Genomic DNA, 26,538 nt, shown 5'->3' on the forward strand with positions numbered 1-26,538 from the left:
GGAACACTCACTGTTGGGTGCTATGCTCACTACCTGGGTGACGGGATCATTTGTACCCCAAGCCTCAGCGTCACACAATATACCCTGGTAACAAACCTGCGCATGCACTCCCTGAATCTAAAGTAAAAGTTGAAACAAAATTTAGCAAAGGTCAAAGCAATGTCAAATACCCATGCTAACGGTACGTGAATTTGGTGTAGCACGTCCAGAAGGCAGTTAGGCATCACACAGAAAAAGCCTGAAAAAGGCACACACCTATTGATTTAGTAATTTCTCTACTTCCAATGTATCCTGCAGAAGTAACCAGGTGCTCAAAGAGTACGGTATTAGCAAGCCTGTTCATCACAATATTGTTGGCAATGACAAAGGGCTCATAAACGAGTTCACAATAGGGGAACTGTTGAAATTATGTTACACCCATTCAACGTACACATTTGCAGTCATGAAAAGTTATACAGGGGAAAGTTATTTATTCACATGGAAAGATACACGATATGTTGATCAAAGCAGGTCACAGGCGGATTTGTAGCATTCCTTCTCCAGGGGATCCCATTGTGTGTTTATGCCCAGATATCTTTACATGTCTAGAAGACATTTGGAAGATACACATAAACCCGTTTATAGTGGGTGTGGAGGGGCAGGTGGGATTCTGGCCATGTTCTCTTCGTTTTGTTTATCTTCACTTTCTGATTTCCCTGCAGTGCATTGCTGTTATAATAATTGTTCAGTTTCAAGAACACAGGCTATATCATGTCCAAATCACTGTGGAAGACAAAAGGCAATAAAACATTGCCATTTAGCAGGCAGCAGAAACAGTCAAAACATAAGGAAAAAACATAATGTATGTCAGAAGACCAACTTAATGTAATGACATCATATAGAAATAGATTAAAAGTCCACGTTTAAAAGATTCCAGGATTGAAACAATCAAACGCTTTTGCCTAACTTGTCATTTACCTTAAACATTAGAATAAAGGGTCGAGCTGGGCATGGTGGTGCTTGCTGTTGTCCCAATTACCAGGCAGGCTGAGGCGGGAGGGTTGCTTAAGCCCAAGAGTTCAAGACCAGCCTGGGCGACATAGAGAGACCTATACATAAAGGACTGGACAGAAACTGATCAGCAAGCAAACAGAAAGTGTCACCGTAATAATGCTGATCCAGGTGAGGGAGAATTAGAGGCAAAAACAGTCAATGCATCAGGACTGGCTACCTGGTAAGAGGTTCAAGTACAGATCATGAACATGTGTATGATCAATTACATGTAATCAAAAGTAGAAAGCAGAACCAGATGGACCTCACGGATAATTTAATAGAAAGGCAACAGGAATGAAAGACTTTGTTCTCAGCCTTTGGCAGATGTACACAAAATTAAATGGCAGATATTGATATCATTGTAAAGGTATTATCAATAGACATCAAATTCAAAAAGGGAACACTGCCTTTTCAAGATTCCATAGAATGTTCAAAAAATTGAGTACCTACTACGTTACCAAGAACCCTCTGAATGTCAGAAAGCACAGTACAGGCTGTGGTCTGGGGCAGAAAGTTGGAAGTTAATGAGACCCTCTGAGGCACTAACAACAAAATCAACAATCACCACCACCGCCTTTCTAGGCAAAGCTTCTTTCCTGAACTTTCTTCTTGTGTTCCTGGCCCGTGTATCCAACCGTCAGCTAAAGTCTCCACCTCTAAGCCACAGCCATCTCCTTTTCATCATCCCTGAGTCTTTTCCCCTCCTCTTTTTACCACTCTACCCCTCTCCAGTCCTGCATGTGTCAATAGCACCCTCAGGGAGGAGTCATGAGTGTGGGTTTGGCATCTGCTGCTGCCTGTGCACCCCCAAATTATTCCTAGGGACACCTGCCTGAGCCTCAGCCATCTGTAATGGCCCTCCCACTTCCTCAACGTCCTTGGGCACTAAAACTCCCTGGAGGAGCAGGGGTGGGGAGGAATAGAAAGCAAGGAGTGGTGAAATGTCCACCTCCTGCGTCCTTTAGTTCTTATTGCAGTAGTTAGGATGGCATTTGGGTACTTCAACAGAGACAGCCTGAGCCCCCAGAGCTTCCCAATGGTAGAAACTGATTTCTCGTTTCTCTTCACACTGGCGGTCTGAAGGTGCTCCCACATCAGGGATCCATGCCCCTCCCATCTTGTTGTTTTCTTTTCCTCAGCATGTGGCTTCCATCTCGTGGGCTGACACGGTTGCCATAACTCCTGCTGTCACATCCACATCCCCACTTGGCCACTCCTGGCCTCTGGAAAGTCTTGTCCCAACATGGCCACATGCCCAGCCCAGTCCTTATGCCTTCCTGTGCCCATGCCTCACACGATATCATACTTTCCCATCTCTTTCTGTCTAAGAGTGATCCATACACACCCATGATCTGATCTATCCCTACCTATTCCTTTCTTTCTTATTGTGTTCCATACCCACACATGATCTGGCCTACACTCCTTCTGCCTTGCTGTGTTCCATATCCACACATGGTCTCGATCTGCTCATCTCTTTCCATCTTTCTGTGATCCACACCTATATATGGCATAATCCCAGCCCATCTTACTCTCTTATACTAATATATGCCCACCCATGTACTGCTCCCTGCCTGGCACTTCCTGTTTTTCTATCTATCATCCCACACGTGACCTGGACCTTGCCCCACACCTTTCTTTCCTGCTGTGATCCATCCGCACACACAGTCTGGTCTATCCCTACCCATTTCTTTCTTTTTCCAGCAAACCATACCCACACATAATCTGGCCCTGCCCATCTATTTCTGTCTAACCATGATTCCTACTCACATATGATCTGGCTCTGCCCATCTCTTTCTGTTTTCCTGTGATACAAATCTATATATTATCTCTGACGGCAATTTTTGTCTTAGTGCAATCCACACCCAATTGTGAATTTATCCTTACCCATCTCTTTTGGTCTAAATGTGATCCATCCATGCATATGATTTGGTCTCAGCTTACACATGCATTTCAGTCTTTCTGTGGTCCACACCAACACGTGGTCTAATCCTTGCCCATCTCTTTTTTTCTTAATATGATCCATACCCAGGCACTACTGTGTCTCTGCTCTTCTATTTCCCTCTTTCCCACACATGATCTGATCTCTGCTACTTTCTCTCTTGCTTCCTGTTTTCTGTACCCACATAAGGTCTGTTCCTACTGTTCCCCTTCTAAATGTGATCCACATCAACACATAGCCCTGCTCAGCTCTGTTTCTGGCTTCCTGTGATCCGTACCTGCAAGTGATCTGGACATGCAGAACTTTCTTTCTTTCTGTGTTGTATACCCACACAGGATCTGTTATTGCCCTTCACTTTCTGTCTTCCTGTTCCCCGTACCCATACAGGACCTGGCTCTGTCCATCTCCTACTGTCTTCCTGAGATTCATAGCAAGACATGATCTGGCTTTACCCATCTCTTTCTTTCTGTCTTTCTGTATTCTATATCTACACACGATCTGTCATTTCCTCTCCGTTACTGTCATCCTGTGCTCCAAAACCACACATGATCTGGCTGTGCCCATCTCTTTCTGTGCTCCTGAGAACTATACCCACATATAATCTGGCTCCATCCTTCCCTTCTGTCTTCCTGAGACGAACACCCACACATGGTTTCGTGCTGCCCATGTCTTACTGTATTCCTGAGGATCACACCCACATAGGATCTGGCTCTGGCCACCTCTTTGTCTTTCTAAGATTCACACCCACGAATGATGTGGCTCTGGCCATCTCTCGCTGTCTCCCTGAGATCCACATGCACACATGATCTGGCTCTGCCCATCCCTTTTTGTCTTCCTGTGATTCAGACAAACCCACTATATGTCTCTGCCCGTCTTTTTCTATGTGCCTGGATACATACCCAGAAATGATTTGGTTCTTCCCAACTTTTTCTTTCTGTGTTCTATACACATGCATGATCTGTCGTTGCTTGTCATGTACTGTTTTCCTGTGATACATGATCTGTCATTGCCCTTCACTCATTGTCCCCCTGATCCATACACACATGATCTGGCACTGCCCATCTCTTTCTGTCTTTGTGATATTCATGCAAAAACATGATCTGGCTCTGCTCATCTCTTTCTTTTTTTTTGCTGAGATCCACACCCACATGTGCTCTGTCCATTCCAACTATTGCTGTCTTCCTGAGATCCATACCGGCACATGATATGACTCTGTCCATCCCTTTTTGTTTTCCTGTGACTCATGCCACACATGATCTCACTCTGCTCATCTCCTTCTGTATTCCTGAGATTCACAGCTACATATGATCTGGCTGTGTTCATCTCTTACTGTCTTCCTATGATCTATACCCACACATGATCTGCCTCTGCACATCTCTTACTGTCTTTCTGTGTGGGATACCCACACACGATCTGTCATTTCCTATCAGTTACTGTTTTCCTGTCCTCTATACCCACACATGATCTATCTCTGCCTATCTCTTTGTCTTCCTGATATTCATATCCACACATGATCTGCCTGTGCTCATCAGTTTTTGTCTTCCTGTGATCCATACCCACACATTGTTTTATCTGCCCATTTCTTTTTTGTGGGGGAGGGGAGAAATTAAACCTTATTTATTTTAAAAACCAAACAACTAGGAAAATATATCACTGCCTGGAAACAGTGAACAGACAGGCTATATTATCATTTCAAGAAATAACCTGGTAAAACTGCAATGAAGTTGCTATCAAAACAATCAGGTGCCATGCTAGGGCATGAACACTGTGTGTTGCAAAGGCCCCAGGCAAAAATGGTCTTTGGTAATGGGGGACTGCCCCTCCTTTGCCACAGCTTATCTTAGCCCAAGTTGCTTTCTTTCTCTTCCTTGAACTTCCTGTGGTCAGGGGTTTGTCTCAATTGGGCTCTGTTCATTCAGGGGCTATGTAAGCAATGCTGGATTTAGGCTTTCATTGCATTCTGTTCTATGAAAACCAGGTTTTTCCAAATCCACTACTTCACAACTCTCTTATAATCAACCAAGTAGCCAGCAACTCCTTCTTTCCTGCACATTCCTGGATACTGGTATAGATCACAACCAAAACCTCCTTTTCTTCCAGGGGAAAATGCGAGGGGAAGATTGTCCTGTCATTCTTCAGCAGACAGCCTCAGGGCCCATCGGCCAATAAGAGGGAAGCTCTGTTTCCCATAATTAGTATGATGTCACTGCTCATGTTTTTGTGTGGTCCCCAGGCTGAAAGATGCAGTGTGTAAGAATTTTAAGAAGTGCACATCCACACCTTGATGGCCAGAAGAGGGTATCTACAAGGAACCTTTCAGACTTCTTATCTAAACTACTCTCCCTCCCAATTCCACATCTTAAAATCAACTTTATGCCCTTGAGTAAATAATTTTAAAAACCAAGGAAACAAAGACCCTGAAAACTCTTTTCCTCTTCCAAGTTAGTGACCTCATGGATTTTGTTGCCCAGCTTCTGGAAAACGGTGTGGTGATGCTTCTGGGAAACAGGAGGTTGGAAACGAACAGAAACAGCTCTCCTCAAACTCCACCGAATCTGCCCTACCAGCCTGGTGGGCCCTGTGGAGGAAGAAGAATTTGGTCCTGCAGAGGGCTCTGACTTGTGACAAGGGAGATTCCCTACTGCCAGGACAAGCCCTGGCCACAGAAAATATCGACTTGAAAATATTTTCCTGTAGTATCTCTGACACAAATTTTAGCACCGTTTTTTTCCATTTCACTTTTTAGGATTGAACCAGTTTCCAGAGGCAAGTGGCATATGCCTTACACTTGGTGCCATCCTTAATTTCTTCATTCATGAATTTGGCTTAAAAGATTAAAGTTCCCATTCCTTTTAAGACTATATTTTTGCACTTAGCCCCCACGGCCACTGGCAAAGACTTTTATTTCCCAGTGAATAAGAGAGACACCTTCCTTGCCTTGCTCATGGTCTGGATGAGGTGCGTGTGGCCATCCGCACCCTTGGTCACACAATCGTCCAGCGGTTGCTTCACCTGCAGCTCCTTCCTCCCTGCATCTGTTGAGTCTTTGGCTTTGTCATTGCAATTCATGATACACCCGGTCAGGAAGTCCTGGAACTTCTCCAGCTAGCTGGTCCCCATGGCTTGGGCTTGAGCCAGAGGCGCATGCCAGCACTCAATGCACCGGTGCACCTGCTGCATTGCACAACAGCTGGTGCTGCACCAGAACACGAGGCCCTGCAGCTCCCGGATGGTCTATCTCTCCAGACTCTTCACCATGGAGTCCACCTCCTGCACCTGCAGCTGCTGCAACTCCATTACGACGAGTCTGCACTGTCCCCCTATTTCTTACTATCTTCCTGTGTTCCATGCCCACACATGATCTGCCTCTGCCCATCTCCTTCTGTCTTCCTGAGATCTCTGCTGACACATGACCTGGGTAGGCTCATCTCTTTCTTTATTTCTGTATTCCAAATCCCAAATGTTCTGTAATTGTCCTTCAGTTAGTCACTGTCAGTGATCCATACCCACACATGATCTACTCTACCCATCTCTTACTGCCTTGCTCACAGTCATACCACACATGATCTAGGTCTGCTAATCTCTTTCTGTCTGTCTGTGTACCATATCCACACATATTCTGCCATTTCCTATCATCAGTTACTGGATTCCTGTGCTCCATACCCACACATGATCTGACTATGCCTGTCTCCTTCTGTCTTTCTGAGCCCCATACCCACATATGACCTGGTTCTGCCCATTTACCTGGGCCTTCCTGAGCCTCACATCCACTGATGATCTGTATCTTGTCACCTCTTCCTATCTTCCTGAGCGTCACACCCACACATGATCTGCCTCTGATCACCTCTGTCTGTTTTCTATGCCTCCCCCACACATGTGATCTGTGATTTCCTATCAGTTAATACTTTCCTGTGTTCCATACCCATACATGTTCTGGCTCTGCCCATCATTTCCTGTCTTCATGAGATCCTTACCCACACATGATCTGGCTTTGCTCATCACATTCATTCTTCCTGAGGTCCATACTCATACATGAAGGGACACTTTTACTGTCTTTCTGACATGCATATCCACACATGACCTGCCTCTTTCCATTGCTTACTGACTTCCTCATATTCATACCCACACATTATGGTTCTGCCCATCTCCCACTATCTCCCTGGAATTCACACCCAAACATGATCTGCCTCTGCCCATCTCTTACCTTCTTTCTGACATTCATATGCACACGTGATGTTTTGCCCATCTCTTTCTGTCTTCCTGACACTCATACCCACACATGATCTACCTCTGCCCATCTCTTACTGTCTTTGTGTCACTCATACCCACACATGATCTGCCTCTGCCCATCTCTTGCTGGCATCCTGACATCGATACCCAACATACCTGTCTCTGCCCATCTCTTTCTTCCTGACATTCATACACACACATGATCTGCCTCTGCCCATCTCTTACTGTGTTCATGACATTCATACTTGCACATGATCAACTTCTGCTCATCTCTTCCAGTCTTCCTGACATATATCCTCGCATACGATCTGCCTTTCCCCATCTTTTACTGTCTGCTTGACATTCCTCCCCGCACATGATTTGCCTCTATCTTTACTGTCTTTCTGACGTTCATACTCACACATGATCTGACTCTGCTCATCTCTCACTGTCTTCCTGGAATTCATACCCACAGATGCTCTGCCTCTGTTTATTTCTGACTGTCTTTCTGACATTCATATTTACAAATAATCTGCGTTTTCCAGTCTCTTACTGTATTCCTAAACATTCATACCCACACGTGGTCTGCCCCTGCCCATGTTTTACTGTCTTCCTGATAGTCATACCCATACGTGATCTTCCTCTGCCCATATCTTGTTGTCTTTTTGACATTTATACACACACACGATATGACTCTGTGAATTTTTTGTCTTCGTGAGACTCATTTCCACACAGGATCTGGCTGTGTTCATAAGTGTCAGTCATACTCTGTCATATGCACACATAATCTCTCCCTACCCATGTTTTTCAGTTTTCCTGTCATCTATACCCATGTATTACTTGGCTATCTCCACCTTTTTCATACTTTCTCTGTTCCATTCTCTGATGTGATTTTTCACTTGTCTTCACTTTCTGTCTTCCTGTGACCCATTCCCACAAAAGATCTGGTTCTTCCCTACAAATTCTATCTTCCTGAAATGCACACCCACTTATTGTCTGGCACTGCTGATTTCCTACTGTCTTCCTAAGATTCCTACCTGCACAAGAAGGGGCTATGCCCATTCCATTCTCGTTTGTTTCTTTCATACTCACACGTGATCTGCCTTTGCCCATCTCTTATGTCTTCCTGACATTCATAACACACATTATCTGCCTCTGACCATCTCTGTCTTCCTGACATTCATACTCACACTTTATCTGCCTCTGCTCATCTTTTACTGTTATCCTGACATTCATATCACACATAACGTGCTAGGCGTATCTTTTACTGTCTTCCTGAGACCTCATGCCACACCTGATCTACCTCTGCTTATCTCTTACTGTCCTGATGTTCATAGCCACACATTCTCTGCCTCTGCCCATCTTACTGCCCTTCTGATATTCATTCCTACATGTGACCCGCCTCTGCCCATCTCTGTTTTCCTGACATTCACAGCCACACATGATATGTCTCGTCCTACTCTTACCGTCATCCTGACCTTCATACCAAACACGATCTGCCTCTCCACTTCTTACTATCTTCCTGACATTCACACCACACGTGACGTGCTAGGCTTATCTTTTACTGTCGTCCTGACGTTCATACCACACCTGATCTGCCTCTGCCCATATCTTACTGTCTTTTTGACATTCACACCCACACATGATCTACCTCTGCCAATGTCTTTCTGTATAATTGACATTCATAACCACACATGATCTGCTCTGCCCACCAATTACTTGCTCCCTGACATTGATACCACATTGATCTGCCTCTGCCCATCTGTTACTCTCATCCTGACATTCATACCACACATGACCTGCCTCTGCCCATCTCTAACCTGTTTTGTGAGATTCATACTCACACATGATCTGTCTCTGTCCATGCCTTACTGTCTTCCTGACATTCACATCCAAAGATGATTTGCCACTCTCCATGTCTTACTGTTTTCCTGAGATTCATACCCACTCATGATCTGCTCTGCCCATCGCTTCCTGTCTTCCTGACATTCATACCACACATGATCTTCCTGTGCCCACCTCTTATTGTCTTCCTGACTTTCACACCCACACATGATCTGCCTCTGCCCATTTCTTACTGTCTTCCTGACACTCATACCACACATGATCTGCCTGTACCCATGTGTCACTGTCTTTTTGACACTAATACTCACACACGATCTGCCTCTGCCCATGTTTTATTGTCTTCCTGACATTCATAACCACACAAGATCTGCCCCTGCCCATCGCTTACTGTCTTCCTGAAATTCATATCACATATGGTCTGCCTGTGGCGGTGTCTTACTTTCTTTCTGACATTCATACTACACATGACATGCCCCTGCCCATCTCTTCCTGTCTTTTTTTACAGTCATACACACACATGATCTGCTCTGCCCATCTCTTAGTCTCTTCCTGACTTTCATACCACGCATGATCTGCCTCTGCCCATGTCTTTTTGTCTTCCTGACATTCATATTCACACAGGATGTGCCTCTGCCCATCTCTTACCTTCTTTCTGACATTCATATGCCCACATGATGTTTTGCCCATCTCTTCCTGTCTTCCTGACATCCATACCACACATGATCTGCCTCTGCCCATCTCTCTCTGGCTTTCTGACATTCATACCACACATGACATGTATCTTGCCTTCCCTTGCTGTCCTCCTGACACTCATACACACACATAATCTGCTTCTGCCCAGCTTTTATGGTCTTTCTGACATTCATAAATATACGTGATCTGCCTTTGCAAATTCTTTACTGTCTTCCTGACATTCGTAACTACGCATGATCTGTCTCTGTCCATTTATTACCATCTTTCTGACACTCATACCCATGTATGATCTGCTGTGCCCATCTCTTCCTGTCTTCCTGTCATTGATACCACACATTATCTGCCTCTATCTCTTGCTTTCTTCCTGACATTCATACCCACACGTGATTTGTCTCTGCCCATCTCTATTTTCATGACATTCAGACCACACATGATATGCCACTGCCCATCTCTTACTGTCTTCCTGACATTCAGACCACTCATAATCTGCATTTACCAGTCTCTCACTGTCTTCCTGACATATATACTCACATATGATCTTCTCTGCCCACCACTTCCTTCCTTCCTAACATTGACACCACACACGATCTGCCTCTGCCCATCTCTTACTGTCTTCCTGACATTCATACCCACACATGATCTGTCTCTGCCCATCTATTACCATATTTTTGACATTCATACCCACGCATGATCTGCTCTACCCATCTCTTCCTGTCTTCCTGACATAGATACCACACATGATCTGCCTCTACCCATCTCTTACTGTCTTCCTGACATATATACTCATATATGATCTGCTCTGCCTATCACTTCTTTTCTCACATTGATACCACACATGATCTGCCTCCACCCATCTCTTACTGTCTTCTTGACATATATACTCACATATGATCTGCTCTTCCCGTCACTTACTGTCTTTCTGACATTCACACACACACGATCTGCCTCTGCCCTTCACTTACTGTCTTATTTTCATTCATACCCACCCGTAATCTGCATCTGTCCATATCTTACTCTCTTCCTGATACTCATAACAACACATTATCTGTTCTGCCCACCTCTTACTGCCTTCCTTACATGCATCCCCACACATGCTCTGCCTCTACACATCTATTATTGCCTTTCTGACATTCATAGCAAGACATGCTTTGAGGCTGTTCTTCTCTTACCGCTTTCCTGATATTCATGCTTACACATGATCTGCATCTGTCTATCTTATACTGTCTTCTTGACATTCATACGCACACATGGTGTGCCTCTATCCATCTTTTGCTATCTTCCTGCCATTCATACTTACACATGATCATCTTCTGCCCATCTCTTCCTGTCTTCTTGACATATATCCCCGCAGATGATTTGCCTTTGCCCATCTTTTACTGTCTTCCTAACATTCATCCTTATACATGATATCCCTCTGTTCATTCTTTGCTGTCTGCCTGACATTCATACCCACACATGATCTGCCTCTGTCCATCTCTTACTGACTTCCTGACATTCATAGCCAGACATGTTTTGACTCTGTCCATTTCTTGCTGTATTCTTGACATTCATACCCACACATGAGCTGCCTTCTCCCATCTCTTACTGCCCGCCTGACATTCATACTCACTTGATCTGCCTCTTCCCATCTCTTTCTGTCTTCCTGACATTCATACTCACATATGATCTCCATCTCCTCATCTCTTACTGTGTTCCTAACATTTATGCCCACACGTGATCTTTGTCTGTCCATGTCTTACTGTTTTCCCTGAAATTCCTACCCACACATATTTTTACTCTGTCCATCTCTTACTGTCTTCCTGACATTCATACCACACATAATCTGTTTTTGCCTATCTCTTACTGTCTTCCTGATCTTCATACCCACACATGATTTGCTTCTTCCCATCCTATCTATTGTCTTCCTAACATTCATACCCACACATGATCTGCCTCTGCCCATGTCTTACTGTCTTTCTGACATTCGTACCCACACATGATGTGGCTCTGACCATCTCTTCCTGTCTTCCTTTCATTGGTACTCACACAGGATCTGCCCCCGCCCGTCTCTTCTGTCTTTCTGTGCTCCATCCTCACACCTCTTCTGCTCCTGTCCGTGTCTTTCTGTTTTGGTAGGGTCCATATCTACCCGTGATGTGTTTCCTTCCCTTCTCTTGTTGTCTTACTTGATTCCAACCCTTACTGAATATTGGAGCCATCCTTCTCCTCTTGGCCACTCTTGTGAAGCTGCCCTGGCCATTTCTCCGATGCTTCTGCATGTCCAGCTTCCTCCTGAATTCAGGCCCCGCCCTTGCAGTGGCTCTTCCTGGGTTTCTCTGTTCCCAGGTGTTGGGGCTTCTTCCTCTTTGAACCATTCATGTCTCAGTTCCAATGTGGCCTCTCAGAGAAGTCTTCTGTGACTGTCCCTCTTGGCACGTCCTCCCTTCCTTGTCATCCCCTTTCACTTTCTTCACAGTGCTCCACGCCTTCGGAAATAATTTTGTTCATTTCTGTTTTCCCTCCCCTTGCTGAACAGAAGGTCAAGGTCAAGGCCTGGTGTGTGCGGCTGCCTGCTCTGTCCCGCCTCACAATTGTGCATGGTGCCATGGAGGTGCTCAGTGAGGATGTGTTCAATGAAGAAGTGAATTCCAGGAGTCAAGATACAGCTCAGCAGGAGTGGCCATGCACACTGAAATTCACGGGACCCTAAGGCAGAGGAAAGCTGGGAGGAGCCAGTGGATTTGGACTGCAGAAAGCCGGTGGTCGGCTATGGCTAACTGCGCTTGCAGGACCCAGGAGGCGGAAGGTGGTGGAAGGAGGAACTGGGGGATGGGTTCAGGGAGGAAAAGGAACGTGAGAATTTGAGTGGCTGGAGAAGAAAACACGCGGCTGCAAGCGTGTGAGGCAAGCCTCGGGCCAGGGGCTTGGCTGTCCTTTGCGGTGGGCTGGTCCTGCTGTCGTGTTCCCGTCGGGGGAGGGAGCTGGGGCTCCTGGCCTGTAGGCAGGGCTTGGCTTCAGGCACCAGGAGCCGCTGTCTACACGTAAGACGGGCGCGAAGAGCTCAGGTTGGAAGGGGGGTGTTTAGAGGACACCGTGCCCCGAGGCAGGTTGAGAGGCAGGAGGACTGCTCAGGTGGGATTCGCTGATGAGAACCGGGGGCTCAGTGAGAGGGCTGGGGAGCTTGATCTCCTGGTGCAGCGGCAGGGCTGGAGAGGGCAGTGAAAATGGAGACCATCAGAGACAGCCCTTGGGCCACGGGGCCGGGGTCCAACAGCAGTTGGCGTCATTCTGCAGGGGGAGGAGTCGTGGAGCCTGGAGGGGAGGTGCAGAGGCTTCTCAAGGCATCCATGGGGGGTGCCAGGGTCAGGCGGCCACAGAGAGCAGAGGCCCAGCACTGGAAGCCAGGGAGGCGGGAGTCCAGGACAGGGTGCCCCTTGGGTGAAGGCAACACACGAACTCCCGTACCAACACGTGCGCCGGTCACCAAACCCACATCAAGTCAGAAATTCTAGTGCACGCAGACGGTCTACCAGTTCCTGCTGGGGGCCTGCGGAGGGCTTATGGGAGCCGCCTGTTGTCAGGGCCGGCTCCCGTTGGCTTGGCCCTGTCCACGGAGGCCCCTCCATGGCGCTTTCCTTCCCTCTCTTTTCAGGGCCCCTCCTCTCTCCAAGAGCCTCAGAGCCTTTAAGAAAGGGGTTGGAGAGGGAAAGACCTGCCCAAGGCACTCAGGGCTGGGCCTCCCCTCCTCTGCCACCTCTGCCTGTGTGTGTGGCTTTGTCACAGGGCTCAGGCAATCCGAGTCTGTTTTCTCCTTGGTCCAATGAGGACCACCACCGCGCAACACCCCCCCCCCCCGCCCCGCCAAGGGTTGTGACAGTTCAGAGAGATCAAGATGGGAAAGCATCTTGTCCCAAAGGGTGCCCACCCTGTCCCTGCCTGCCTTCTTGCCTTTCCCACCCCCAGGCCCAGCTGCTTCCTTTTCTACAGCCTGGCCACAGCTCACCCCACCACACACAGTGAAACTGCAGCCCCAAGAAGCCTTACTGTTAAGGAAGACTTTGAATTCTTTCTTCAAATTCTTTTGAGCTTGGGTGTTAGAGTCACTAGCTATGGGTTCTGGGTGTCTGTTTCTCTATCTATAAAGTGAGGCTGGGAGGATCTCATACATTGGTATGGACTATGTTCACATAGTGTCCTGGGTTAGAGTATTACTTTTTACTGACTGTGAAAGCAGCTGAATTACTGGACTCTTTCTCCATTTTGCTCACTCCATTCCTGGGGAAATGGATGGGATTTTTTTCTGATCAGTAAATTTGGAAACAGTAGATTAGGCAATAATCTATCCAGGTCCATCTTCTTCTGCTTCTGGGGTTTCTGGGTGGGTGAGCCTGGCTAATACTGGAATCCTCTTGCAGACCTCTTGCACTCTCATGTTCAACTGCATCCTCTAGTAGGAGAAAGATGATATTTTAGCCTCCATCTTTACTCTTTTATTTCTCAACTTTTCAGGACCTGCGGGCAAAGAAAAGAGGGATGATATATATTGGAGCCTCCTTGGAAAGTAGGTGTCTAATCTCTCTCTCTCTCTCTCACACACACACACACACACACACACAGAGTCAGTCATCAGATTCCGTTGCCTCCTTCTCCAAAACACAGCTGATTCTGTCCATCCCTTTTGTCTTCATCTCTTGCTGCATCATTTTACAGACATTAGCTACCCACATTTAGGGTCAATAATGGCTGTCTTCTCCAGGTTGTTATGCGCCATGAATCTAAAATAACTTTTATGTAACCTGAATACATAATCATAATAGTGGCCCTCAGATCTCTAATATGACTCTTCCCTACCTGGCTAAACTCATTTCCTACTATATTCTGACCCACACACTTTGTGCCAGCCAACTTGTCTTTATACTGTTTCGATTTTCCGAACACAGACCTTCCTCTCACCTCAAAACCATTTGAAATAGATAAAGCAGCTCTTTTCTCTTGTCTACTAAAGATACCTCCAATGATCCCTGCTCCCTGGTATCTGTACCCTTGTGCAATCCTCTCCCATTCAGTGTAACTTGGACATACTGAATTCCCTTAAGGACAGACGCGATGAGATATCAATTCTGCAATTAGATTTTAAATGCTATGGGCTCTGTCTTAGACATTTTTTCAAATATCTTCCTCTAGAGGAAGTCAGCTGCCATGTCATGTGGCATCCCAAGGGTTGCACATGCAAGGTCCAAGGTTGGCCTACAACTTTGCAGGTGAGCTCGGAAGTGGATTTCTACCCCATCACCCACTGGACTTTCAGATGAGATCTCAACAAGCTTGACTGAAAACTCAGGAGAAATCCTGAGCCAGAACCACCTGGCTAAGTTGGGGTTGGGCTCCTGACCCATAGAAACCGGGAGATAATCAATGTTATTCTGCAGCAATACATAACTAAAACAATGGCTTCCTGCTTTTTCTGTCCTTTTTTTCCGGGGTTTTGCTCTGTCACACAGGCTGTAGTACCACATGGGTGTCATCATTGAGAAGTATTTATTGAGTGATGATTACTGTTTTTTAATGTTGCATCTTCTTTTATTAATTTATGTCTCAACATATTTCATAAGTGAGCCTTGCTACTTGTGAAATCAATAGCAATGCTTCCGTTAGACAAAGTGCAGGTACACAAGAAATGACTGTGGTCAGAAATGTGATCTGCAGTGGCACAATCACAGCTCACTGCAGCCTCCTCCTCCCTGGGATCAGGTGATCCTCCCACCTCAGCCTCCCAAGTTGCTGAGACTACAAGCGCATGCCACCATGCCTGGCTAATTTTTGTACTTTTTGTAGAGATAGGGTCTAGCCTGGGTTCCCCAGGCTGGTCTTGAACTCTTAGGCTCAAGTGATCCTCCCGCCTTGGCCTCCCAAAGTGCTGTGATTATGAGAAAGAGCCACTACACCTGGCCTTCTGCCTTGTTTCTAAAGACAAAAAGTGTGTTTTTATTACTAATCTCTTTTCCCCAAACCTCACTGCCAAGTTGTCCTCCCCTTGATTTCCTCTCTCCCCGGTAATAACCACAGAATTTGATGGAAAGCTGTCTGTTGCTTATAAGTGCACAGGAAATTCTTGATGGCTGGTTTTTTATTAAAGTCCTAATCTGTTAAATCTGAACTCTGGAAATCTTTGCAGAAAGTCCCAGTGAGATTTTGAAGGAGTGAATGCACTTTCCTGAAAGTGAAAAGATGCAAAGTTCCTTCTTGGTGTGTGAAACGTTTGATATGCGCAACCTGCTCTGGTAGTTATTTTTAGATCTTCTCTGTTGTGGAGTGCCTGGGTCTTGTTTTCACTTGTCTTTTGGTGTTTGTGTATGACTGAATGAGGTCAATTCCAAGGAAGAATAAGGAGTTGCTGAATATGCTTTAGGGGACAGTTATGGATATGTAGATTTATTTCTTTTTCCCCCGTTTTGTTCTTAAAAAATTGGTTTTTGCTGTTTACTTTTTCTATACATGAGTGTACATCTTATTCCTGTATGTGAAGTTTACTATAATATATATATAATCAGCATTAGTGTCACCATTGAGAAATATTGAGTGAAGATTACTGTTTTCTAATGTTGCATCTTGCTTTATTAATTTATGTATCAACATATTTCAGAAGAGAGCATGGCTGCTTGTTAAATCAATAGCAGTGCTTCTGGTAGAAAAAGTGCAGGTACACAGGAAATGACTCTGGTGAGAAAGGAGTGCCCTGTTATACCCTTTCCTGAGCTACCTAGGGCAGTCAGTGACACATGAGCATCCCTCTATCAGGAGACTGTCAAGAGGCTCTGGCCAGGGTAAGGAATGGTGGCCATCAGCATTAAGTTCCACTCCAGATATGGTCAAATGTGTGCATTACCTGCTAAATGGATATACTTATAACGATAGTGCAAAGGATTTTAAGCCTTATTATTATGTCATCATAAGTGAACTGCCTGATTCAGATGTGGTTTGAATCAATATGCTCATATTGGTCAGGATAAGTCATGCTATGCTGCAGTAACAAACAAAGCCTGAAATCCCAGTAGCTTTGCTTGTTCTCTCAGGCAAAGTCTAGTTCTCTGTAGGTGCTGCTTCTTTGGGTGGCTCTGTTCTATTTCTTTTGGGGGGGGGGAGCGAGAGCTGTGCTATTTTAACACATGGCCTCTAGGACCATCACATCAAGGGAAGAGAAAAGCTGGAAGGTAGTTCAGGGTCTTTTTGTTGCGTCAGTCCGGAGGTGACATGTCATGGCACTGCTACTCAGATCCCACTGGGAGAACTAGTCATATGACCTTGCTTAAGTACAAGAGAGCTGGGAAGAGTAGTTTTCCCGAGAAGAGGAAAAGGGGAATGAATGATTTGTTGATACAAATAACATTGTTTCTACCACAAAGCTTTAAACGTTTTTCACACTAAAGTAATTGCAAACATGCTTTTGAGATGGGCCAGTTTGGTGTTTTGAGTGACACTTGTGGGGTGTAGTGCATAGGTGTGCAAAGGTGACTGGAGGGAGTGGTGTCTGGCTGGAACCCACCTGTTGCTCCTAAGGAGGGTAGTGATCCTTCCAGTTCTTGTGTGCAAGGTTTTGTGCCTTATGTTACAGATTTGCCAATGATTAAAAGGAAAATGGAAATGCAGATCTTCATGTAAAATCCCCCAATCTTAAAATGTAGTCTTAAATATAGGAAAAAAAAGCCAAACAAAATATGCTTGCAGGACTAATTTGACTTATGTGCTACCAACGTAAGATTGTAGCTCTTTGTCCTAGGAACTTGGGATCTTGAATGGCCCTCTATTTATCTGTGGGGTAGAACAAACCTTGAATTCCTCAGAAGTATCTTGGCTCTGCCTGTGAGCCTTCTCTCAGTTCAGGTTCAAGTTGTTCATCCTCACATTATTCCATATTCAACTGACTGCTGGAGCACTTGGGGCCATACTTAAAGTTCAACACATATTCCCTGCATTACAGGTCATTGCCAGGCTGTGCAATCTAGAAACGTTTGGTAAACCACAGATATTGGACATGATTGGAACACGGAATGGATATTGGGGAATTGTTATGAACTTGGAGAGCTAAGCATGGCCTGGAGCAGGAAGGAACTTGGGTAGGTTTTGAAGGGGATCCTAAGAGCCACGAGGATAAATTGAAGGTGGTGATCAATGTGGGGAGGCAACATGATCAGATCCGCATTCTAGACAGGTCATTCTGGGAGCTCTTGGGGTGGAGATGGGAGCTTTCAGCCAACAGGAGCTGACCATCTGTTCTGTGCCCTACCTGAGATGCACATCCCATCCACGTATGTTCCTTGGGGTCCACTCGAGGGATTTCTTCCTGCCTTTTTCTGGGCTGTGCTCAGAAGAGCAAGTGTCCCTCTGAGAGTAGCCCAAGTTGTTGGGTTAATGACCTCGAGTGAAGCACGACTGTCTCTCTTTAAAATGGTAGAGGAAAGTACTTTCAAGCTTGCCTGAGGTCTGAGAAGCTGAGCTTTCTGCAGTGGTCTCAGTGGAACCTTTGACTGGAGCATTCGAAGGGTGCCTTTCCTGTTTCCTTTCTCGGCATTGAAACATCAAGATACGGAACCCAGAAGGGTCACCAGAGCCTGACCCTCTGCAAACTGGACTCAAGGCTGCAGACTTGCTGTTGAACTAGGCTGGGCAGGAGGGCAGAGTGGGCACCAGAGCCCACCTTCCTGGGGCCCTGAAAGGGTGGGATGGTGTGTACTGGTCCCCTCACCCAAATGCAGGTGTGGGAGGAGGACATCCATCATGATGATACATGGGATTTGCTTCACCACCAGGAGCAAGGTGAGTGAGAGGTGGGCCCGGAGTCGTGCACCTCGCAGACATCAGCGTGGGCTGACGGTGTGAGAGGAGGCTACAGCCCAGGTTGTGCCTCACTAGGAGGCTTCCTCCAGCTGGAGGTGCTGCTGCCTTCTACCACTCCTGTGGCACACTTGAGGCCCCACTTCCCGGACCTCCTCCCGGGGTCTCAGTGCTAGACTCAACCTGGGAGACAGGCTGAAGTTCTCAGGCAAATTTTACTCTACCAAGGCCACCCTTTTGTAGGTAACCACCAGGCACATGGACATCTCTGGGCTCAGGCTGGGCATCAGGCGTCCTGACAGTTCCCTTGGTGATCCTGGGGTGCCGCCTGGGTAGGGAACCCGGTGTCTGGCAGAGTGACCAATACTGGCTGTGTCGTGGGAGCGCCCCTGGCCCACCCTCCCTGCTTGCTCGAGGGCAGTGGCTGCCAGGCTAGGCCTGTGCTCCCACCACTCCTTCCGTCCCCCAGCTCCCCTGAGTCGCATTCCAAGATCCCCAACATTCCCCTGCTCTGTTCCTATCGTCCCCAGAAATGTCGAGGTCACTGCTTCAGCTCTGGACCCTGCAGTGTGCTGTGTCCCCAACTTTCATTTTAGCCTGTCACCAAGGCTACCAAGTCCCAGGCCAGCGATCTTCTCTCTCGCTGGCTTTGCTGGGCCACAGTTTCCCATTAATGAAGGGTGAGGTGGTTCTTTTCTGAAAATCTGGACCCTTCAGGATTTTCGGTCTGGGACCTCCCCAGGGATGTCTCAAGAGGCTCACAGAGGAGGGGTGTATGCTAGGCAGGTGCCCCTGCCAGGACCACTCTGGAGGGAAGATCCCTGAGGTTGTTGCTGTAGTCTGCCAGCAGAGGGCGCTGTATCCCAGCGCAGATGAAGTGGGTAAGAGGGTGGTTTCTTCCCAGCAGGTGGGTGGAGAAGCAGGGCTGTTCTGACTTTTTGAATTCCTTTGCTGCAAAAAAATCCTCTTCCCGTGGTGGAGAGGTCAGCAGCTCTTAAATGGCATGAGCAAGAGATTCCTTTTCTGTGCTCACCTCACAAACCCTTTTCTGTAGTTATTTCAAATACACTTGCCCCCAATTTATATAGCAGATGTGTTCTTCAGAAGTTGCCCACATGCTAGATCGTGTCTCAAGTGCACTCAAGAAACCTCCCTCATTCAAAAAAGAAACTGATGTTATCTCTTGTAAAGCAAACTTCAGATTTCTAATTCAAATAACAATTCATCCACTCTAAGGCATCAGATTCTCGTAAGAAGAGTTTGATAAAGGGGGTTCAGCTGTATAATTTACTTTTGAGGAAGCCTCAACCCCCCTGCTCACCAGGTTGCAGACTTCTAAGGCTGCATAGCCTCTTGGTGTCACTACAGAGCTGCCCCCAGGGCATGGCTTTCCATGGGCCCTGTGATTGGACGGTGGCTTCTGGATAAGGGACTGTCCCTGGGTGGGGGCACCTGAAAGTCTCATCCTCATCTAGCGTCTATTCACTGCAAGCAAGGAAGGGAACCCTGGCCCTTGTGCACCTCCTACTCATGGGCCCTGGGCGCTTGCATTATCTCATCAAGCCCCACGAGAAAGGCAGCTGAGTTGTGTGGTTTTACTGATGAGGAATCCAAAGCAGGGTGAGGTCTAAGAGCACATGCCACTTTGATTCCAGGCCCAATTTTGCATTCAGGCTTCTTTCTCCCAGCCTGTGTCACTTTTTCTCCTATTCTAATGAGTTCGTTTTCTTGCTGAAAAGCAAGCGATCAACCCTTTTCTCAGGCCAATGGGAAGGAAATCAAAATGACATTTACATTATTTCAAATATTAGTCAGTAGTCTGGAAGCAGGCATGAAAGTGCCTGGCTGGAAACCCACCTTTATGGAACAAAGTGGAATCTAAAACTCTGCTTACTGGAATTAAAGGCTTTTTAAAATCTAGAAGTGTGGTGACCTTGCTCCCTATTATTATCCGTAAACAAGATATAATACAAATACATTTATTTTTCATTATTTATATCATTTATATCCCTTGCTCATGCTTACTGTGTGCTCGTTTATTGAGTACCCTGTCCTTGGTACCCCAATGCACAAACTCAGATACTTGAAGATATTTTATTATTTCCATTTCACAGTTGAGAAAATGGAAGCAGAGAAGTTAAGTGACCTGCCCAAAGGAGAAAAGAGCAAAGCTGGGAATTCAATCCAGACTTTGTGGCTCTAACACTGGCACTCTTACTCAGGGTCTCCAGCCATCCCCCTGCTTAGGTGTAGTGACGGGCACTCGTTCTACTTCTGATGCAGAAACCTCTTGTGCTTGGTTATTTCTCATATTTCAAGAAAGAAGAATGCATGGACCTCTAAGAGAATTTAAAGGTTGTGTTCAGCCAGTTGAAAGATGTATAATAGTCTCATTTCATTATGACCCGGTGGGATACATAAGATAATGAACTGGGGCGTAGAAAGAAAATATTGAACCTATTTATGTTTGTTTCATTTTTTCCAACATCTCTATTTTTGCACTTATTTTACAATGTACATATTTGTTTGGTAGTCCATGCATGTCATTTATAAAGAAATCCACAAACTCTGGGGAGGTGAATGCTCAAACATTTTCTTTGTATACCAGTGATGAGATGTTGACTATTGCTTGCTTTATGTTTTATGTATATTTTTATAAGAGTGTAGAAACCACTTTTGAAGAATCCTTCTTGTTTTGAAAACATAGTAAGCCATACGGTTTAAAGGAATCAAGTAGTTCATCTTCTTTTGCAAAGTCCATTATAGATTCCAGATATTTGTTTCGTATGTTTGGGTTTCCATATATTGTACTGGTTTGGCTAAGAAGGGCACACTTGCACTTTCCACATAGGTTCAGTGCAGTCCACACACATTTATTGAGGGTCCCCTACATGTCAAGCACGGTGTTAGGTGTATGAGATACAATGACAATGACCTTGGCCCTAGAGGAGTGTGTGACATAGTGGGATAGACAGAGTCATACTTTCAATTGAATGAGATGGATGAGATGATATACAGATTGATATACAGATGTGTGCACATGTTGCTATGGGAGGGCAAGAGGGGCTCTTAGCTTATGCCAGAGCAGTCGTGGAAAGCTTTCTGGAGGAGGTGTTGTTTTGAGCTGAATCCTGAAGGATTAGTCAGAGTAAGAAGATGGCGAAGGTCAAGTGCAGTGGTTGGTGCCTATAATTCCAGCTCTTTGGGAGGGTGAGGTGGGAAGATCACTTGGGGCCAGAAGTTCGAGACAACAAAGAGAGACCCCATCTCCAAACAAAAAACAAAAACAGATAAAACCAAGAAGGTGAAGAGGGAGTGTCAATAGGAGGGCACTCCGGGGTGGAACCTCACAGGCAGGGCTGGGAACTGCTAACCTTCCTGTATCCCTGGAGCTTACACATAGGGTGAAGCAGGGAGTTCTAGCCACAGTGCTGGGCTGGCCGTGACCTCAGGAGGCCTGCTGACATGCGAGGCCACAGGGTGCGGGGAGGTATCCAACACCACAGGCTTTTATGCAGCAGAACGATGGTGAGCCTTGCCTATTACCAAAACGATCCTGGTGGCAGTATAGAGGAGAGAATCAGGCAAGCTAAAGATGGGTGCATGGTGCCCATCCAGTTCTGACACCACTGTAAGGGTCTAGGCAGAGGATGATGTGGGCAGGCTCAAGAACAGTAGTATGGAGGAAAGGAATGATGGATTTAAGGAAGACTGGGGAGTCAAAGTCAGGAAGACAGGTATCTGGGAGGTGAAAGTGAGGGAGAAGTCGTGAAGAACAGCTCCACGTTTCTTGCTTGGAGAACCAGGAAGCAGGCAGCAGCAGATGCAGAGGGTGTACATTGGATCTGAGGAGGGGCTGAGGATGGGCGATGCTGTCTAGTTCTAGGATGATAAGTATGAGACACCAGCCTATTAATATGGCAGGTTGGTGAGGGGGAGAGAAAGAGAAAACGGCAGAGAGAAAGAGAGAGGAAGGGAGGGAGAGAACGAAAGAAGGAGAGAAAGAGAGAGGGGGAAAGAGAAGTCAGGGCTGAAGATAGAGATAAGTAAACAAAATAAAAATGTTGGAGACAACTATGAGAATGTCATCCTAGGAAAGCACAGGGAATGAGAACTGTAGGCCTGAAAGAGAGGGAAGAGGTGGAGCATCAGCATCGTTATCTGCAGAGGTCAAAATGAAGAGACAATCAGAGAGACCAGAGCATGGGGAGAGAGGTGTGCCAAGAAAGCTAAGGAGGAGGAGGGGGATGAAAGTGCCTCATACCTCCATGCCTTCACACCTGTACCTCCCAGAGGTCAGGGAGATGAGGCCTGGGAAACAACCAGGGCTCCCTGGGGAGTTCTTGCCATTTATAAAATTAAGCAGAAGCAGCACTTTGGGGAGTTTGGTTAAAAAAGAAAAAAGGAAAAGGGAAGAAAGAGGGAAGAAAGGAGGGTAGGAGGGAGGGAGGAAGGAAGGAAAACTTCAGTAAAACATAAATTAAAATTTTAATTATTTGAAAATCTGTGATTGCTCAAATGGGCTCTGCTGGATTTTAACCTTGATGGTCACAACAAAGGAAGGGTCTAAAGAGTAAATAAATAGGACACGGGACCTTGCTCCAAATGTCTAAATCATGGTGTTCCATTCATCTGGTGCTTGTACAAGTCACCTTTGACTAGGATCCAAAATAGGGCCAAACCAGAAAGGCCTGACAGTGGCCAAGCTTGGGATGGAGCCAATATGAAAGCAGAGAAGGTGCTCCAGGTTTCAATTCAATAAGCAACTATTGAGGCTTTGCCAGATACTATGGGCTATGGACCAAAAGCTGTGCCTGCTCTCAGGGAGCTTCCCACCCAAGGGACAGAGACCGGCTCAATAAAATGGGAGAGGCTTTCCTGGCCTGTTCCTCCCCTGTAGGGAGTCTCAGGGAAGCATGGGGAGGAGAGGAACTGGGGATGGTCTCCCTAGCGGAGACACTGGGGTTGGGCCTTGCAGAGTGGGGAGGGAAGAGGCACTTGCCAGGGAACAGGGGACAATTTCATGGGTCAGTTTCTGGATGAGAGCCAGTTGGCCAGTGATGGTGATCAAATCATGCCTTGTTGTCGTGGAAGCTGAGAAGGGACAGGATTGGAAGAGATTTTAAAAACAAACCAATAAAAAGGCAAAGAAGGAAGGCACTCATGTGGAGTTGGCACTGGGGACAGGAGAGTCAATACCAGCTAGAGACAAACAGCCTCTTCCCTGGACAGCCTGGAGGGCATCGTGTCATCTCAGCCCTGGCCAGTCACCCCTGCTCATAACAATAACATTTCCAATAAAAGGATTCCGAGCTTGAAGAATTGGCCTTCCATTATCTGGCTCTCACACTGCCTGTTGAGTGGTATTCCCCAGACACACAAAGAAAACAGGCTATTCTCCTCCACGCTCAAGTACCTTAGGAGCGCCCATTCACTCACAATAGTTGAGATCCTCTTTACCAATAATGTTAGCAGTGTGTTAACACGATTTCCCCAAGGACTTCTACCAGGCAAGACCTTGTTAGCTGCTTTCCATCTGTGCCTGAAATCACAAAGCCTCATTAAAACACCATCAGTTGTTAACAAAAAATGATTAACTCTGTATGCTGGTCCTGCCACCCTGAAGACTGAATTCCTGAGCGCACTTGTCGTTCCAGTGGTCTCCATTGCTATGGTGGCCACCTTGGGGACTGACACCTGCTGACATCCTGTAATCAGAGACCAAGTCTTTGTTTTGTGGGGACAGTGCTTGAATGCTTGACTGTTACTCTGGGCCTCGCTGTCCCTTCAGTGGAAGGGAAGGATGGTCAGGAGTCTGGTCTCCTCATTCTGAGCCTACAGGTCATTAGATCATATATGCCCTAAGTGTCCTCTTTGCTCCTGGATAAGATGTAAAGCAAAATAGTGGAAGGCACATTGCCCTGCTGTCCAGAGCCCTGACAGGGAGGTGCTGGGGGAGGGAGGGGGAGATGGCATAAAGCTGCAATGCTTCAAGGCCCTACAGGGTGAGGCACCAGACAGGTGGGACTCCAGACCAGGGTGGCTGTTGTTTTGTGATTTTTCTTTTTACACCCTAGTCTGCTTCAAGAGAGTTTGTTTAAGTTAAGAAGCCTATGGCCTAACAGAGTTTGAACCCTGACAGAGAAATAGCGAGGACCAAAATGAGGGCCTGGGAAGGTCTGTTCAGGGGAAACCACTTAGGGGAGAGGATTCCAGATTCCAAGAAATGAGCCATGGAGGATGACATTCCAAGCAAAGTTGTGACAGCCAAGAAAACCTGGGAAATGAGGAGGTATTAATGGGCATATAATCAATCAAAGATGGGGGGGCAATGGAAAATGGGGACATAGTAACAGAGATATAACTATCAAAGATGGGCAGTAACTATTCAGTTCCAGGAGGATTTGCTGGAACTCGTAATCAGTTCCCAATTTCTATCTGGGATTCTTTTATTATTTCTTAAAAGGTAACTTTGTTGAGATATAATTCACATATCATAACAATTCACCCATTTTAAAGTGTACAGTTCAAAGTTTTAAAAGTATATTCACAGAGCTGTACAACCATTGCCACAAGCAATTTTAGAAACTTTTCATCACCTACCTGGAGTTCTGGATTCTACAAAGTAGATGAAGAAATTGGGGAAAGAGCAACCAAGATGACAAAAGGTTGTAAGATAGGAAGTGGGAGAAAGTGAGAAGAGACAGGATCCTTGAGTCTTGAGGATAGGAGGCTGCAAAAAGGTCTAGTGCTTAAATTGGGAACTACTAAAAGAAGGAGGTTTGACTTTTGTTTCCATTAAAGACACACAAAACACTGGGCTCACTTACAGCAAAAAGGATTTAGGTAAAACATGAGAGGAAAAAAAACTTCCTGGCAATGTTTGTAAATTCCTGGTGGAGGGGGTTATGCTGTCCTTGGAAATAAGACCAATTTATGGAGTGAGATTTGAATAATGAGTAAGTCCTTCCAGTTTTGTGTTTGTAAAATAATGAGGAACCTGTCAGGACTGGCAGAGTGCCTACCTTTTCTGTGAGATGGGGGTAGTCTTGCTGACCCCTGTTTACTGGAGAGAAGCTTCTAAAGTGCCCATAGCATGTCGAATGAATGACAGCCCTATGGATGGGTGAACAATGGTACCAAGTAAGTTTCCTGATCAGATCAGCCTCATGGTAGTAAATCAGAAAATGTGAGTGAGGCATCAGAAACCACAGCTACAGCTACAGATTCCTCTTCCTCATTGTTTCTTGATTGCATTCATTCATCAAGGACTTTTTGAGCCCCTGCTGTGGGCCAGGTGTCAGGCCCTAGAGATAAAGCAGTGGTTCTGGATCAAAGATGATGCTACCACTCAGGGAACACTTGGCAATGTCTGCAGACATTTTTGTTATCTTGCAGGAAGAGGTCAAGGATGTTGCTGAATATCCTACAATGCATAGAACAGTCCTCGCCCCCCACAAAGAGAATCAATCATCTAGCCTCAAATGTCAATAGTGCCAAGATTGACAAACCTTGAGATAAAGAAATAAGATTCAGTTCCTGCTGTCAAAGAATTCAGCCCCTGTTCATTGCAGTGTTTCTAAATGTGATTTGAAATGAGTCCTAATAACAATTTCTGCACTGAAAAAAAAAATCTTCAAGTTCCTTACTTGAAGAGACCATAAATTGGGAAAAACCACCTTCCCCATACCATTCTGGACTGATCACATGGAGCTGTGATGTAATAAGTGTTTATTACATCCTTACTAATTGCCTGGCTTACCAAACTTCAGATTTACAACATTATTAAGCAGGGGGAGGACTGTTTCCTGGTGGCCTTTATCATCTTTTTTTAGCAGAGTGAACCTACAGGTGTTTTTTCTTTTTTTTTTGGAAGGGTCATCTTGCTCTGTTGCCCAGGCTGGAGTGCAGTGGTGCCATCTCACTCCAGCCTGGACTTCCCAGCTCAAGTGATCCTCCTACCTCAGCCTCCCGAGTAGCTGGGACTATAGGTGCCACCATGCCTGGCT

At 46.0% G+C, this 26,538-nt stretch overlaps 1 pseudogene; it reads right to left on the bottom strand.

Annotated features, from left to right (window-relative positions):
* Window positions 1-5,872: 5,872 nt before the first annotated feature.
* LOC129475132 (protein FAM136A-like) lies at window positions 5,873-6,268 on the bottom strand (annotated as a pseudogene).
* Between the last annotated feature and the right edge of the window lie 20,270 nt (window positions 6,269-26,538).

Source organism: Symphalangus syndactylus, chromosome X, assembly GCF_028878055.3.
Source record: "Symphalangus syndactylus isolate Jambi chromosome X, NHGRI_mSymSyn1-v2.1_pri, whole genome shotgun sequence".
NCBI classification, from domain to species: domain Eukaryota; kingdom Metazoa; phylum Chordata; class Mammalia; order Primates; family Hylobatidae; genus Symphalangus; species Symphalangus syndactylus.